At 33.1% G+C, this 18,907-nt stretch overlaps 1 protein-coding gene across 3 annotated transcripts in view; it reads left to right on the top strand.

The window, feature by feature from the left end:
* The window catches only part of LOC106477454 (synaptotagmin-1-like), a 53,519-nt gene that overhangs the window by 1,731 nt on the left and 32,881 nt on the right, over window positions 1-18,907 (top strand). The window contains exon 1 of one of the 3 annotated variants that reach the window (XM_022381460.1): window positions 15,243-15,347. The exons of the other annotated variants lie outside the window; for them this stretch is intronic. The gene's annotated coding sequence lies outside the window, so the exon portion shown is untranslated. Of the gene's footprint in view, window positions 1-15,242; window positions 15,348-18,907 lie in introns of those variants that run through there. 3 annotated transcript variants of the gene reach the window in all.

Here is an 18,907-nt window from a genome sequence, read left to right as displayed (position 1 = left end):
ACCACCCACCGTCAACTCTTGTGTTACTCTTTTACCAACGAATAGTGAGATTGACCGTCAAATTATAACGCCCCCACGGCTGAAAGGGCGAGCATGTTTGGTGTGACGGGGATTCGAACCCGCGACCCTCAGATTGAGAGTCGAGTGCCCTCACGTGAACATAGGACATACGACTTAGGACAGCTTGAACCAAAGTAAATTGTCCCAATTTTGACCCTGAAAAAAAGAAACAGTAAAAAGATCGTAATACCAAAGCAGGATGAACGTGTATAAAACAAACAAATTTTAGGCAATATCATATTACCACATCAATGTTCATTAATTATGTAAAGTAGAATAACACTGATTATATACATACTTCAAGTTTACTATCAAACCTGAATTTTAAATGTATTTAAGTGAGTTTTGTGTTACACTAGGGATTTCTCTTCCCTATCCAGTTAAAGCTAAAGGAATTACAATAAGTTTATTGGGTGTTAAAATTAACAACAGCAGTTCATCTCCAGCCATTGTGTGTTTTTCGGTGCATGTATTACACATAAGACTAGAAGTATTGCAAATGTATTTTTGTAATTATTTTCAAATGGGATAAGTGTTCACATTAGTGTGGTTAGACAAATTTTTACTTGAAGTATCTTGATATATGATATGATATGTTTCCGAAAGCAATATCTGACACATTACACTTGCATTTAGTGATCATTTTCCTATAGGCAATGAAGTAATTTGTAATGAAAATATCTTATAAACGCATTCATAACAATAAATTCAATACGAGGTAGGCTCCGTAAGAAGATACGAAATTATACAAATCTGTTCAGAAGGTCTTACAGTTTGTAGACTGGGGAATAGATACAACTAAGTACGAATGTGAAACTTTAGGGTTGAAGATAAAACACACTACTTATAATAAGGCGATAATCAGTATTGTACTGTGGCATTCGGCATTCAGAAACACCATGGATGCCTTTCTATTTTAGCTTAGAAAAATGAACATCTATTTGTTCATGAAACGTTCAAAAATGTTCAAACTTATTCGGGGTTTTGCACAAGTTGTCATATGACATACAAGTAACCAGCTGTAAACAGTGGTGTCCTTATTTGAGAGCCAGTCACGTGTTTTCAAGGGTCATTCCCCCCTTGGTATTTCTGAGTCTTCTTGCGATTTTGGTTGCTGAGAATGTTTTTTTTTTTTAAATTTGACCTGCCAGGTTTTCTGGTCACGTCAGTCACAGATGTAAAATAGTTAATGGGATTAAACAAGTGATATCGTGGCAGTGTGCTAAGGGAGAACTTACGCAACCAATTTTGAATATAACAAACTGATAGAGATCATTCTTTCAGTCAGTTGTCTTTAAAATCTCTGTAAATTACCAGATGCAGAGAGTACACTTGTCTTTCGTCCACTGCATACGGTTACTTGTTTCATTAAAGCATTTTTTTATTGTTAAGATTCGTTGTTCAGTCTTTTTCTTTGTGTTAATTCAATAGGGTTAAAATTCAGAATTACAATCTGCAATACACTTTCTACTACTTTATTGTTAGAGTAGCCAGTAGTAATTACTTGTAGAAAACCAATGTACCTGAGAACGTCATAGAGTGAGGCAGTAAGAGTGATATTATGGTTCCAAAAAAAAAAAGGGCCCGTTTTCCCAGAGTTTCGGAATTTTGATGTATTTGTCTATTTTCTCTATACTTCCTTATGCTCTCGTTGAATCAGAGTTTTAAATTCGAAAAACTTGGACATGCCATTTCTCAGATGAAGTATATATAGATGAGGGGTGTATTTGTAATCTGAGAATGTAATATGGTTGAGGTTAAATCCTCTTCTGGTTACTACTCGTTTTTATCAGTTGTCCTAACTGGCTAAAGATGAAAGGTACTTTATTTAGATGAAGACAATGACGAAAAATGTCATTCATTGAAGTGTGCTTTAGCTGATACTGCTGCATTAGTTTGTCCAATGTAATGGTCACTGATGCTAATGATAATGGAATCAGAGCAGTATTGTCATGGCTGCAAGGTGGAGTAAAATGTTTGAAAATGTATGGTGATTATATTTTAATGGCTTCTGAATGTGGATAATTCAATGAAAAAGAAGAAACTGCTTGTAGTCGTAGTGTTAAATATTACAAACATTGTCACCACTACTGGTATGAGAGTAAGTTTGCTATTCAAGTGGACCAATCATCAATCTGAGCAAGGTGATCACAAAATGAAACATAACAGTGCAGGAGTACATCTTTGTTGTACACCATTCTATGGGGTAGCAGCACATTATAACAAAATTTTGTTGATGATAAGAACATGTCCGCTCATTGAATGATCAGACCCTTGAAACTGGGTGGCTGTGAAAGTCAGTGATGCAGCAATTATTGCTGACCATATAGTGAATGATGATTTCAATTGTGGACGGACTCCATAAATCACACTTAAGGAACTTTAGGATCTAAATTTAGTACTACTTGTTATGTAGCATAGCCATCACAGATAGATGAACGCAGCATGGATGTACACAATTTATAGTAGTTGTACAAGAAGTTAGGAGTGTAGCAAAGTACCATTGTATACCATTGTTACAAGCCTCAAAGCGACAGTGATGCTGATGATGGTCCCAAGAACGTTTAGGTAGGAAATACTTCAATCTCTAAATAATGCAGGGATTTAGACCACCAGGATGTTTCTCGCAACTGTGCTAGCATGCGTAATTGTTTTTCTTTTCTGGACACGTTCATGTCAAGGCATTGGACGATGGTGCAAACACGTTGCCGTGTGTGCTGTCCGTTGTAAAACAGGACATGCAAAGGAAACTTCTAGAGAAAGTTATAGGTTATGCTTTGCAGAGAATATCTCTGGATATAACCGATCCTCTCCTGGAGACAGATAAAGATCATCAGTATTTGCCGTTCATTACTGATTATTTCATTAAGTAAGTCGAAGTATATTCACTGTTGATACGTTAGTTAGCACAGTCCATCATTGATATGTTGACTGAACAGTTTATAACAGGATTAGGATTAGGTAGAAAAAAGCGAAATGGACTAAGGAGCTAATGTCAACAGCCATATTGTATAAGGTGTTAGATGTAGGTAATAACCATTGTTTGTTTTTGAATTTCGCGCAAAGGGCTATTAGCAGCGTAATACTAGAGGGAAGGCAACTAGTCATCACCACCCACTGCCAACTCTTGTGCTACTCTTTTGCCAATAGGGGGATTGACCGTCACATTATAACGCCCCCACGGCTGAAAGAGCGAGCATGTTTGGTGGGACTGGGATTCGAATCCGCGACCCGCAGATTGCGAGTCGAGCACCCTAACCACCTGGCCATGCCGGGCCTGGTAATAACCATACTTTGAAAGTAGTTTCCTTTACATAATTACAAAACTAAAAAAAATGTTTTCATTACCTTGGTATAAAGTTTTTCAAGTATTTGCCTTAAAATTATGTTAATGTAAAATTTAAAACTTTGTTCCTATCCCATGTGAGGTTAAACTTGTGCTATATTGGAACTGAAAAATGTTTACGTACCACTGTTTAAGAAGTTTTCAGAGAGTCATGATAAAATTAAGAACATTTTACTTACCTTTTGAATAAGATTCGAAAGTATGACTTCCTTAAAAGGATATCAAACGCAGCCAAAAACATATAGGGAATTTTCAATGAAATATTAACGTATATATTTTACAAACATGTACTGTAAAACTAAAAATGTTTCATGAAAGTTTGTGTAAAGTTTCAAAACGTATTTTTCATGTAAACGTATTGCTAAAAACGTATACCATGATAAATATTTTATGTTTGATTGTTTTGTTTTTGAATTTCGCGCAAAGCTACACGAGGGCTATCTGCGCTAGCCGTTTCTAATTTGGCAGTATAAGACTAGAGGGAAGGCAGCTAGTCATCACCACCCACCGCCAACTCTTGTGATACTCTTTTACCAACGAATAGTGGGATTGACCGTCACATTATAACGCCCCCACGGCTGAAAGGGCGAGCGTGTTTGGTGTGACGTGGATTCGAACCCACGACCCTCATATTGCGAGTCGAGCTCCCTAACTACTTGGCCATGCCGGGCCATATTTTATGTTATGGACATGCTTCTATTTTCGGTAAAGCTAAAAATGTTTTACTATAACATTAAAAGTATCCACTGCAGGACTAAAAAAAATGTTCTATTAATATTCTGCACACGATTTCAGAAGTACGTACGGTACAGAGATGTAAAGGGCAAATCTAAAGGTGATTCAACCATATCTTGTATGACGTTCCAAATATTTTTCTTTCGTGCGTGGAAACACAAGTAATCTGATGAAAATGTACTTCCACTTACCTATTTGTATAACTTCCAACGATGCTTTGTTATATGCTCGAGAATGAAACACAATGTAAAGTGGGTATTCTTTTGCTGTATAATGTATATAATATAAAAGCATGAAATTCATAAAATGTAAAATAAATAGCGTTTTTCTGGTATACTTTGTATACATTTTGAAAGCCTTTCTTTTCAAAATGTAAAACTGAAAGTGGTTTTTCTGGTCCGCTTTGAAAACATTTCGTTGTTCAAGAGTTCGTTTATATACTTCATGTTTATATACTATAATGTAATAGTATTTCAGATGTCTTTTAGTTGTTAAAAAGTATTGCTTGCCTATTCCACTCATCTGCATAAAGATACGATACCACAGATATACGGCTGGTTCTCGGGTTTTTATGTAACTTTTTTATTTCATTGCATTTTAAGTGAAAATTAGATACGTCTGAGAATGCCTGAAAACGAAGAGAATAGAATAAGTATATTTGGAAAAATACTTTGAATTTCTTTCTCTTTTAGCTGCCCCCCAGTGGCACAGCGGACGCGGACTTACAACGCTAGAATCCGGGTTTCGATACCCGTGGTGGGCAGAGCACAGATAGCCCATTGTGTAGCTTTGTGCTTAATTACAAACAAACAAACTCTATTAGCTTATAAAGGTAAACATTTACCTGTTCACATCATTTAAAATTTCTTCGCAGTTACACAACTTGGATCATGTGTTTTCGTATAGCGTACTAATTACTAGCTTTGAACTGTGTTGACATTACTTTAGATGTCATACATTGCCAAGGGTCGTTCCCCATTGGTATTTCTAGGCCTTCTCGTGGTTGCAACTGTTAAGAAAGTTCTTGAGATTTGACTTATCTGGTTTCCTGGTCACATCAATAATGTGAATATGTAGAGATGTGTAAAATTGTCTTCCCTGTTTTTATTAATAGGAGCGACCAAGTGTCGTGAGTGGCAGTGCACTTCTGGAAAGTTAGCTGTAACCAGTTCTGTATATTCAAACTGGATAAGGTTTGATTCTCTCAGCCAGTTGCTGTGAAATTTCTATAGATCATCACAGAAAGAGAAGGCATAATCTACTCTCGTCTGCCTACTTAATTTCATTGTATTTTGTTCAATAAAGGACACTGTTTCATTGCCAAGCTTTGATATCCAGTTATTATTCTCGCCCTGTAAGGGTATTACAATAGGATCCATGTATGTATGTTTCCGCACGCGTATCTCGAACACTAATAGACTAATGTAAACGAAAATTGTACGCAAGATGGTAAGTCCGTACGGGACAGCCCTCCCCAAATTTAGTTCGGATCCAAATCCGGATCAGTATTCTAGATCACTTTGAAGCATTTTATATAATGGGCATATAGGGCATTTTTGCGTTTTTTTTATTAAAAACTCTGTAAAATGTGATAGGATTAGTACCAAATTAAGGCACATCATCACACTACAAAAAATATACGGATCGTTGATAATTCTGGATCTGAGAAGGATTTTCTGAGTTTTCGAAGGCGAAATTTTACGTTATCCAATACAAACGCATACAATTTCGAAAAGGCGAGGGTATGCAATCTCTATGATTGCTTTTGTTTTCTTTGTTTTAATGTAAACGAGTTTAAAGTTAACTTTGAAATACATTTTTTGTTGAACCTCTAGTCAGAACGGTTACAGTACTATATATATATATATATAAACAAACATATATTGTAAATAGTTACTTCGTGACATAGACCATTATTAAAACCGATTAGGGTAACAAATAATTTTATTTATGTAATTGATCTATTTTGTTATTACTGAATTCAACCATAGTCCAAATGCAATGCGATAAATACAAAACTGATGTAAAGTATTCATGTTTACACATTTTATTTGAAGCATTTTTGATTTTTTAGCCACACCTACAGGAGTTGAAACTCGGTTAGCCATGACTATAGGCCAGTGCTGAGCAGACTAGGCTAACAATTATCTCAAAGTAAATGCATACCAGCCTTACTTAATAATACGGACTACGGACTACGACACAGCTTTAAACATAGTTTGTCAGATGATTTTTGTTTGTAATTAAGCACAAAGCTACACAATGGGCTATCTGTGCTCTGCCCACCACGGGTATCGAAGCATTAATTGTTACTATAGATGAGCGAAAAATCATCTCCATGAAGTAATAGTAACAAAGGTAACTAGTCAATTGTACATACCGCCAACATTTGGGTTTCTGTAATTGAAGAATGGGACTTAACCATCACTCTTATAACGCACCTATGGCCCCAAAGTGCAGAGTGCGTTTTTGTGCCAACGGAATGAGAACCATATATCCTTAAATTAACAATCCGTCACGATTGGTCCTTTAGTTAAAGAATTTCTAATTTGTTAGACACGCTTACAGGTGATCGATTTTGTCTCGTAGTGCGTTAATCAAATAAAAATGTTCATTCTTTTCGTTCTCATGCAGCAATACCAGGAATCAAGAATTAGAACTCTGATATTATTATACGTAAATTCACTACAATATTTTATGTAGTGCATTGTTTGTTTGCTTGTTTTTTCTGAACAAAGCGCCCCCAGTGGCACAGCGGTATGTCTACGGACTTACAACGCTAGAATCTGGGCTTTGATATCCGTGGTGGGCAGAGAACAGATAGTCCATTGTGTAGCTTTGTGCTTAATTACAAACAAATTATAAACAAAATTACTGAACAAAGCCACATCGGGCTATCTGTTGTGTCCATCGCGGAGAATCGAATTCCAGATTTTTCCGTTGTAAGTCCGTAAACTTACCGCTATCCTACCGGGGGACTTTTGCAGTACGCCAATCTGAAAATATATTTAACATTTTATTGGAAAGATACCTTAATCGTTCTGCTTACTATTAAACTTCTGAATATCTAGTTATTTATACTATGTACAAATGGGAATAGTCATATATATCGTCCTATATTCACCAGGATAGATTAGGAAGAGAGCTAGAGAAATGAAACAGGACCAGGAGTGGCCTAGTGATTAGCTTGACGTACTATGAATATGAGGGTACATCGTTCGCGTACAGATGCTCTACGCTTTGGATGTGTTATATGAGTGACGGTCTAACGCAGCTAGCCTCTGTATTTATATGCGCAAATATCCTAAAAAAAACAAATTATACAATAGATAAATATATATAAAAAAATTATACTGTTTTTTTTTGTAATGGTTTTGGTTAAAGTTTCTGAAAAAAAGATTTAAAACGATCCGGCTTATCAATCTGGGTGTTAAAGAAGTCTGAAAATATCAGACAGAGATTTCTTCAAATTATAGGCTCAAAACCACACATTGGGCTATCTGCGCCTTTCTCATCTCCGGGATCGAATAAGAATTTCAGAGTTATAATCTCTCAAAGTTATCACTGAGCCATTGGATGTATTGCATTGTAGAGATAAGATTAGAATGATCATACCAAATGCATTATTTCTTGTCATTAAAGATGAAGCCTCGTAGATTTGAAAATGTGATTTGGTTATTTTATATCAGCCAGAATTGATATTTCTGTAATTCAACTGTTGTGATCAACTGTTTATGATTTATTTTTCACAACGAGTTTCATATGTGTCTTAGAAAGAGTTTTACCTGTAAACTGTTCGATAAGAAAAGTTTATATCCATATGATGACGTCATGTTCTACATATCCATATTTTCCTGAGATAATTCAAAACTATTTGTTAAAAGTTATTTCTCTATGATAACGACACGTTGTTTAACTACCATTTGCTTTGATTAATCAGAGATAGGGAGTCGTTAATTCCATTATTAGTACTAATATGTTTTTTTTTATCTACTAACTTGTTAAGTTAAATCTTTTTGATTTCGTATCAATGCGTGTTTGTGAGATAGTTCCACTTAACAAGATAATTTTTATCACGAACCTATTGGGAATTGTTTACTCAACTCGTAATATATATTTTTTAATATTTATTTTCTAGTTTGACTTAGGTACCGAGTAACGAAGCATCTTTTAAGCATACTAGTTATATTTCTATTTTGCTTACTCAGAGAGGTTGTTTAAGCCATTTCTGTCAATTATAAACAAATAATACATTTAAAAAACATGCAAAGTTTTAAGCAACTTAGCTTAGCTTATTTCAAGTCGGAACATTTGACATTTGTCAAAGGAAAAATGTTCTGCTTAGAATTATTGGAAATTAGTAACGTGGAAGCACCGAACTGTCTCTCAGGAACAGCATTTCCTTCTACTTCAGCTTGAAAAATCAATTTAGCTTTTCAACTTATCTCCCCTGGTATTAGTATATATACATCTAGATTTGTTAAGTAGTTTCAGCACATGACGACGTATGAGAACTTTAGTGCTACTGGCGCCTCTTGATTTTTCCAATTAAGATTCCGTTTAATCCAATTTCCGCGTGTTTGCACTGAAACTAAATATAGAAACCAGGTAAAGTAAAAGAAAAGAACTACGTCTTTTTGAACCCATTATTCGACAAAGATTCACTTCAGAATTTTTTAAACCCTCTTTCAAATATGAAGTTTAAAACCTAATAATGATATCCTTGAATGCCTGTTACAGGTCAGTATATTATTTTGCAGGATTCTTTACCTAATAATGGTATCCTTGAATGCCTGTTACAGGTCAGTATATTATTTTACAGGATTCTTTACCTAATAATGATATCCTTGAATGGCTGTTACAGGTCAGTATATTATTTTGCAGTATGTTACCTAATAATGATATCCTTGAATGTCTGTTACAGGTCAGTATATTATTTTGCAGGATTCTTTACCTAATAATTATATCCTTGAATGGCCCCTAATAATGATATCCTTGAATGCCTGTTACAGGTCAGTATATTATTTTGCAAGATTCCTTTTTTCCCTTTATCATTATATTGGCACTGACATTTAAATAAGAATATTTAATTCGTGTTTTCAATTTATATTTTAGTTAATAATAATAAATACGTAAGCAATCGACATGTAAGCAATTAACTTTGTTTACTAGTTCTACTGCATAAAATTTTAAAGCTTTAGAAGAGACAAATAAAATCAGTTAAAAATAAAAAAATGAAACAGAATTGAAACGAATGCATCTACTCCACTAAATAATATTGTAAAAATAGTTTGCTTTGAAATGGTAAATAGTTGCTTTTAATGTACTTTCTAATGCTGTACTAAACCTTCCAGTATGTTGTCAGTAGTTTGAAGTTCCATATTAATAAATAACATAGGAAAAATCCAAAACACTAGTTTCAACTAGAATTAATGAAACACATCGAAAATCGCCCGATCAGCAAGGCCACCCATCTTGAATTGAACCAGCTCCTTAATAAAAATCTAGCGCACGATGTAGCGAGAATAACTGTTACCATGACTACCGTGCTCACAGAAGTCTGACTTCGTATAAATCAATAATCTATCTATGCTCAAAAGGATAGTGGAGGCAGATTTCAGGATTTGTTGAAAGCAGACAACGCTTACAACTTGTGTTCTTCAATCTATATCCGAAACAAAGAACAACCGTGGTTCGGATAGAATCAATAGTTTAGTACACGCGGAGAAAAATAAAACCTTCCTCATTGTCTAGCAATCTTATTGTTAGATAAACCCTTTTAAAACTTATTTTGAAGCAGTGATACGGTTACACTTAGATATAAACGATTGAATGAAGTTTTCTAAACAATCACCAATTCTTGTACTATTAAAAAAACACCTTTTGCATAATTGTTAAAAAAAAGATGGTATCTTATTAGGAACACTTAGACAACATTAAAGAATGGCTCTCCAGGGTAATCTTGGTAATGCGGAAAATGTGGCAAAAAAAGTGTCCAGGTCTCTTGGTTTATATATGATAGTGCTGGTGTTTTGTAAAATATAGTCTTTACTTGTCGTTTGTTATAAATACACAAAACATAAATATGGGTAGCATCAATAAGCTTGGAGAAACAATGTTACCACTTTCATTCTCTCATCGTCCAGTATTCTGTGACTATCTGACCAAAGCTGATAAAAAATGTGAAAAAAGAGGATACATTGACCATATTTAAAGTATTGATTGTTAGGTGAAACTTTTATGAATTGAAATAATTAAAACACATTCTCATTTATCCAAATATGAAAATTAAAAAATAATAATATTGAAATGGAAACAACAGTCACGTTATTCTTATTTTTAACCAAACATGCTTATTAATATTCGATACTTATGTTAGTAATAGTCTCTCAACTTTATAATTATTTGAATTGAGAATAAGTATTATTTTGTGTCAGTGGTTTCGCCTTATAGGAATATTTCGTTTTTTCTGAACAGTAGTAATCACGTTAAGATGCGGGGTTTGGCACGACAGCAGTTGGTGCTTTCTCATAACAGTTTTGTTTCGCTGTTGGAGTAGCATGTTCCTTTACTCTGGTTCACAGACATCTGGCACTACTATCAGTATAAGCTTCAAGGCATAGTAAGAGTGTTGATGAAATAACGACAGAAGTTTAAATTCAGTAGAAACTGCACGGGCGAGCTCTAACAAATGTTACAGTTAGTTTCTGGTCCAGTTTTATACTTGACAGAAATTGTAGTTAACTTATGAAATATTTAAGCTATTGCATTACAACTTTAAGTATTCGTGTAATAAAAAATCGTCTCCTGGAAATGAAATGAAACTAAATTCTTATTAATAAAGTATTAATTAGTTAGTTTGTTTGTTTTTTAATTATGCACAAAGCTACACAAGGGCTATCTGTGGTCTGCCCACCACGGGTATCGAAACCCGATTTCTATCGTTGTAAGTCCGCAGACATACCGCTGTGCCACTGGGGGGCTAAAGTATTAGTATTACTGCAAATGAACGTTATGTAAGATGAGGTTATATAAAAGTGAAACATTCACGCACACAAACATTGTATAGAAAGAACGTATCGAGAATGCGACACATAAAATAATCCCACACAGAAGGAGTTTGTATGATATCCAACACCCAAACGAATTTTACACAAAAGGATTGCGTGCAGCACAACTGGCAACAGATTTCGCAACAGGCAACCGTTAATTATAAACATAAAATTTGTATATAATTCAATAAATAGATATTGTACATTTAGGTAAAGAAATATTTTTCAGGCTTTGTTTTATTGAAACTACAGAGTCTGAGTTTTAATGATGTTTCTATTACGCTCTGTTCACTAAACATGATTTCTGATATAACACACACGTACATAATATATCGAACCAGAAATGCTGTATAAATATTCATTATATCATATTTAATAATAAAATACACAAAAGGTGATAACATATGTAAACATTTGCAGTGATCGTTCCATCATGAGACAAATTTGATTTTAAACTGGTTTCTTTAATCTAGGAATACATCAGTCACGCATTATCTGGCACATAGCAGATTATGCAAGGCGAAAGTTAGTGCGCCAGTGTTAGAACATACTGTACCACACATCAAAATTTGCTACTGGTTTTGAATTTATAACATGGATGGGCAATGTTTAAACACATGTACACGTATCATAATACCGAATCAGAGTCGTTATTAAGAAATTCAAGGGTTTACTAGATGTGGAGAATGGAGAAAAACAAAATAACATTCCCTTTAGAAATTACAAACTGTATATAATTCAAGTTTTTCCAATAAAAGCGTATTCAGTGAACACCCATTGAAGTCATTCGGTAGATCAGGGGTAAGCTTAGGGACTTACAACGCTATAAATGTGGGGGTCGATTCCCCGCGATGGACACAGCAGATAACTCCATGTGGCTTTGAAGAAACAAACAGGACCTTATTACACTAATTGATGCAAATTCTTGTTTAAACGAAACAGTTTAGAACTTCAGACAATATAATGTAAAACTTTATATATTTAACCATAAAAGAAGTAAAGGAATGGTAGACTTAACGAGTTTTAAAAACTTTTTTCTTGGTTACTCAACCTCCCGTATAGTAGCTGGTAAACGAGAGATTTCGTTTTTAGTTTCTAAACATTTGCATCACTCGATAAAAACCAAAGGTTTTCATTTTGTTTTCCAATCTGTCAGACATTTTCCAAGTATTAAATTTTAGTTTTTCAATGCTGTATTTTAAAGCTTATTTAACTTACAACGTATTCCTATTCCTACAAAACGATAGATTTCACTTTGTATGTTGTGTTCGAATAACAGCTAAATAATAAAACTTAGATAAATGGCGCATAACGTTAAGTATTTACAAGGTGATTAACTCACACAGCGTCTTCTAATTTGCCAGTTCAAGTGATATTTACTTTTATATGTTGAATTTAAGTTTAGTTTAATTAGCAGTATTAATACTTATAGAACACTTGGTAATACTGAAACATCATCGTTAAATAAAACAGCAATAAAAACCAAAACATTATTAACTGATTAACCCTAACTGTGTATCTGACAGTATTGAAACATAAGGCTAGTCTAGTTTGTTAATTCCTATAAGATTCTCTACGATTAAGTAAGTCATAGTATATGTTTGGATTATTTTATGATGATTGATCTCCAGACAAATAAAATATATGATTATATATCTTTTATAAAATTATATTTATAAATTTTTGACCTCTGCCCAGATGTTTTGTGAAATACTTGTAAAAAATAAGATGTAAGTGTGGTGATTTCATCCTCAATAACATTCTCTTATAAGTTATTATATTAATTTTTCTTCCGTAATTACACCGTACTTTTTATACGTATATAATACAATATATATATATTATACACTTAGAAACATTACAATGCAATGGAAACCAAACTTAAGAAATTAAAAAAAGACATTTTAAGAAATACGTACAACAAACAAGAACAATAAAGAGGTATGCAGGTTATAAACGTACAGTCAGACATAAAAATAATAAATTAGATTGTATCTAATTAAAACTAAGAAAATAGTGGGTCTGATTTTATTTAAATATGCCTAATATATCTTTGTAGGTATTATAAATTGTCAGGTATCATAACGAAAATTATTACTAAAACAAACTCAAGAAGATGATGAACAGCACAAAGAAGAAAACAAAGTAAGAAAAGGAATTACTCAGGAGCGGCATATATTTGGTAATAGAACCTAAAATTTTAACAGAACAAATATATCTTTATAACATAATTATATTAGATTAGAAAACTTGTAGACGCTGTTACGTAAGGTTGAGGGAAGACATACGTTAAAAACACTGTTTCAAACATGTACGCATGGAAATCCTTAATGCAGAATTTATTCTAAACTCACATTATTTCAAAAAGCGTGTGATTTGGCTCATATTAATTAAATAGTACACTTCGAATAATAAGTTTTTGCACACATGTTTTGAAAACGTTTATGAAGTACTTTAGTTGATATTTATCAAAACAATTGACTTAAGATTTGCGATATAATATTCCCAAGTTACACAAAATTAGATTTTTTTATTTCTGTGAATAATTGTTTTGAATTTCGCGCAAAGCTACACTAGGCTATCTGCGCTAGCCGCCCCTAATTTAGCATTGTAAAACTAGAGGGAAGGCAGCTAGTCATCACCACCCACCGCCATCTCTTGGACTACTCTTTTACCAACGAATAGGGTGATTGATCGTCACATTATAACGCCCCCACGGCTGAAAGGGCGAGCATGTTTGGCTCCCTAACCATGCTTCTGTGAATAAAACATAATTGAATGTTCTCATTAGGTACAAAATCTTAATGTAAACTTATAATGTTGTGTAACTTTGATATTCACTTTTATGAAATTGCTTCGTGATAACAATGAGAGAAATTATCAATAAAATCATAAGAATACCATTTTATTGCCTGACAAGATTCTTTCGGACAAGAACATTGTTGTTGTTGTTGTCCAAATAAAAGTTTTAAACTCAATTTTTATAATTTTACTGTTGACTAGTAGAAACATAACTGAGCCAAAATAATGAAGATTAAGGGAAGAAAGTGTAATAGTTAAGTATTAACGAGAAATAATTAAATAAAGTGTGCTACCTTTGCACGAGTGCAATATCGTATAATTCTAAAACCTATTAAAGGTAATCTTTTTTTGAAAATTAATTATTTTTTCTTATGTTTGATGTTGAAACTGTACTGCTTGGCCAATCCTTAACACGTTTCGGTTATTGTTTAATCTTTATTTATTGCTTACGTTACTTGCATTTATTTTGTGGCTTTGTTGTGTTTAATAGCACTGTAGTAACACTTACAACAGTCGTAATTTCCTCCTAATTGTTGCCTTTCCCGAAATTAATGTGGACTTAACCCAAGCAAACAATAGTAGTAGCCCATTCATACGCATGCAAAATGTTTGCAATCTTTTTTCTAAGCAATACAAATGATTTGGTGTATTTAACGTTACCTAATTGCCAGTGGTTGGTCCAAATTACAGCCGTGATAATTACATTTTGTTTTCATTCTCTGAAGGTATGGAGGTTTCTTAGTTATAAAGAGTATTGACGGGAAGCCTAATAGAGCAAATTACAGGATTAATTATGTTTCACCAGTTGGTAAATAATTATGTACATATTCCATTTCTGTTACTGAAGTTTATTTCTAGTCTAAATCGCGTAGTGTTTTATTTAGTATGTTTTTTTTTTAATTTATTTAAAGGTAATCTTATTTTAATTCAAGCTTGTGAATACATCTAATTGTTCACATTATCCTTGTGTATTTTACTTTATTACAATTTTGTAGAATTACCCTTATCTATTTATGTTTTAGGAATTTTCGTAGTACGCACGAACTATTATGTTTTCGCTGTTATAACGAAGTAGCCCAAGTAGTCTGATAATGTTTCAACTACAACGCGAGTATATAGTTTCCTACAATAAGTTAGTCAGTAATAAGCGCACATCACTCCTGCATACAGCGCCACCTAACCCCGCGTCCTAGTGGTAGAGTCTATTGATTAGCAAGTGGTCCACAAGCTCTGCGTTGTGAACGAATCTCCGTAAAATAAATTGACTCACTTACTGGAAGCTTCTTGTTCAGCAACACTACGATCACACCATACCAAGCTGTAAAGTTTCTGAGTGAATTTTGTTCCTGGCGGTAAGCCAATAATTTGCCTTATTTTTAATATCAAGACTTTATTCTTGTGTTCTGTTGGTTGATTAGGGCCCCTGCATGTTGTGTTCTCGTTGTTACACACGAGATACCTCGCACCGATTTGCAAGGAGTAACGACGCCATTACTGTTGGTTCCATGACTGAAAATCAAATCCCAGTAGGAAACTAACTAGCCGGAAGTTGGGTGAATTGAAAACTGTGGTACAAAGTGGTATAAGTAATAGCGTAGTTATTACCAGAGCTTCAATTTTCGTTTGTTTAAAGAAAATTCACAAAAACAAGGTCGGGTTCTAATTTGAAGTAATGATAGGTTTATATTATAAAGCATACTCCCTAGTATAAAAAACATAAGACTTAATGATTTCTAGTCAGTAATATCTAGAAATACAATTACTGTCACTTTAGATAACTAATTTCGAATGACACTTTCCTCAACAGATAACTTTATTCCATATATAGCTTTCCGTTGTATATGTTACTTACTTTCCCGCAGCAGTTACCTCTTCTCTAAAGGTTAACATACAGCAGATAATTTTCCTCAGGTGTTTTAACGCTGTGGTTTAAATACAAACTTTTATTTTTAATGTTCATAATGGTTTTCTGGTACAATTGATACTACAGATTCTTGCTTGGTGTGATCTAATCAAACATACTGTTATCCTTTACATTGTAAAGTAATCAAATATACTGTTATATGCTACTACCAGATCCTTTCTCAATGTAAACTAATCAGATATGTTGTTAGTTGGTACAACTAATGCCGATAACTAACAGAAAATTTATTATTGTGAATTAATTAGACATATTATTATCTGACACAACTGATGTTGGTAATTACTAGACAACTTGTTACTAATCAGATGTATAATTATCTGTCACAACTGATGTTGATAACTACTAGACAACTTGTTACTAATCAGATGTATTATTATTAACTGTCACAACTGATGTTGATAACTACTAGACAACTTGTTACTAATCAGATGTATTATTATCTGTCACAACTGATGTTGATAACTACCAAATATCTTCTTACTTTAAGCTAATGATACATATCGGTACTTAGCAGAGCACGTGTGTGATAACGATTATAATTTCTTACACTAACTCCGAGTGATATACTTTTATTTGCTAATTGTAGCTTTATTTTGAAATTATTGTAAAATCCCATTTCAAACTAAACAGGTATTCTAAACTGTTAGGGGAATTATTTCGACTACAAGAACGTTGAAATTATGAATAATTAAATTTAAAAGGAAAGGTTAAATATGTGATTTATTTTCATGACATATACATGTTGTAGTTTAGAAATTCTGGCAAAATTAATTGAGTAAAATCTATGAATCGAGTTTGGAATTAACAGACATTTTTGATAAGGAATCATAATTTCATTACATAGAAATAAAGTGAAGTAACCAACAGGTTATTCGTACAAATGAGTTAGACAGAAATGCAGTTGTTTTAATTTAACTCTGTAAGTGTGTAATATGTGATCACATGCCTTAAAGTAACGAGTTTTCAAAGTTTTACTGCATTAAGTATTACAAACGGAAAGTTGGTGCTTTCACTGCAATCTTAGCATGTTCTCGTGAAGCCTATTATAAAGGGTAAAACTTTGTTCTCGGTACTTCACGAGAACGCTAATTGTTTGGATAGCTGATCAGCAAGTGGATATCATTATAGCTTTATAATAGTTATATGTATATAATGAAAAATACCCCCCTATATTTCATTAATCGTTGCACCTACTGAAATTATCTCCTCTTTCAGTAAGCTTCTCTCCCTTGATTTTCGTAGAAAACTTGATAAATAAAGAGCTATGGGATTTTAAATTACATACATTGTACCATCCCTTGCTGACTTTCAATTATATGAAAGTCAGCAAGGGATGGTACTATGTAAATTACATGTGCTTAAAGAAGAAACAGGCAAGATGCTGGTGGTACATCTTAGGTCACGTGGTCAGTAGCCCAAATAAAATCGAAAAGAAAAATGAATTGTTTATTGCATTACACTGGCATTGTTTTCGTATAAAAAAGTTAAAGAATATAAAAATACTCAAATATATGTAGTCGTGTATTTGAAAGTTCCCCTTAATAGATGAACTAAAGAAAATCTAACAATGGCGGGTGGTTCTCTGTAAGTAATAAAACGTTTATGAGAGTATGCTACTTATACTCACTTATTAGTTAAAGTAAAATACAAAAATACTTGAAAACAAATGGAAATGACGGTTCATACACATTTTTAGATAATGCAGCAGTTTGATTTAATTCAACCTACACAATGCTGCGTCACTGGATTCATTCGAACGTAATCGGTCGTTGTGTTATCAATTCCAGCTTATAAGGGTGTTTGACGTCAGAACATCTGAAATAGGTTCCCATGGCAACGCTACCAGTACGCATTGCACATTTTACGTTATTGTCTGGAGCATTGTTATACTGAGTTATTTCTGGTCTCCGTGAAAAATGTTTTTGGATCTTTTGGAAGTTTTTCTATAAATAAATATTTCATGAAATATTATTGTATGATTATTTGCTTTGTGTATATATTTGCATATCTATGATTTGGGATAGATATACTAATTAAGTTAATGTGTTTTCGCATACGTAGTTGTGTTGTCTAACAGAAGCTTTTATAATGAATAATGAAACACCAACAATACAGAAAGAAAGGTATTTCCAATGATGGATTTTCTTAATCAAGTCGAAAGAATATATTTTAGGAACTCTTTCAAACAGTTTCGAGTTATATATTGAAATGTTGATGGTGTGAGAAGCGAGAAAAGTTTGAAAATAACTTAAGGTGTTTAAGGTACAGTTTAAGGAAAAGTGTAGTATATTCTATTTGCCAAAGCTGAGGAAGTAGTATTTAAGATCATATGCTTATCTTCATCTTTTTGAACTCATGCCTGAAGGAAAAGCAATGAGTAGACTGGCAGAGACCCAGTTTTTTCCCAATTTTCAAGTACCTTAAAACATTAATTAATATTCTTGAATGTGTCAGGTTATATAAGAATGGTAAATATATTTGTTTTATCACTTGTCCTTTTAAAAGATGAGGAAACTTGAGATGACATTGGGAAAATCAACAATAAAATTTTTAATAAAATGTCTATAATCTTCTAATAAAGAAAAGTTTTGATTTCTAAAGATGTAGGAGCCAATATCTGTAAAAACGCAAACAATATCAAATTACATGAAAATATGTTTGAAAGACTGACGTTTTGCATTTTTGAAAGTTTGACAATAAGTTACAAAATTATTCCTTTTCAATGGTTTAGAGGAGTATTTGTAAAGTATCTTGTTACATTGAATTAGTAAATTAATCAAAGTATTGGTCAATTGTCTAAATATATTACAGAGAAAATTTAAATATCCTTAAATATTAAGAGCTTTATAACATAATATAATGTTTAGGGACAAGAAGGGACCTATTGATCCATTTCGGCTGTCCCATCCTCTAAACTAAACTATTTAAAAAAATCTTAAAGTCAGCCCTTATCATTCATGCAGTTATAAAGGCTCCTCTTAAACTCAC

The sequence above is a fragment of the Limulus polyphemus genome, unplaced genomic scaffold (genome assembly GCF_000517525.1).
Source record: "Limulus polyphemus unplaced genomic scaffold, Limulus_polyphemus-2.1.2 Scaffold165, whole genome shotgun sequence".
Lineage (NCBI taxonomy): Eukaryota > Metazoa > Arthropoda > Merostomata > Xiphosura > Limulidae > Limulus > Limulus polyphemus.
The sequence above is the reverse complement of the archived record's forward strand: the minus strand, read 5'-3'. Positions and strand labels throughout refer to the sequence as shown.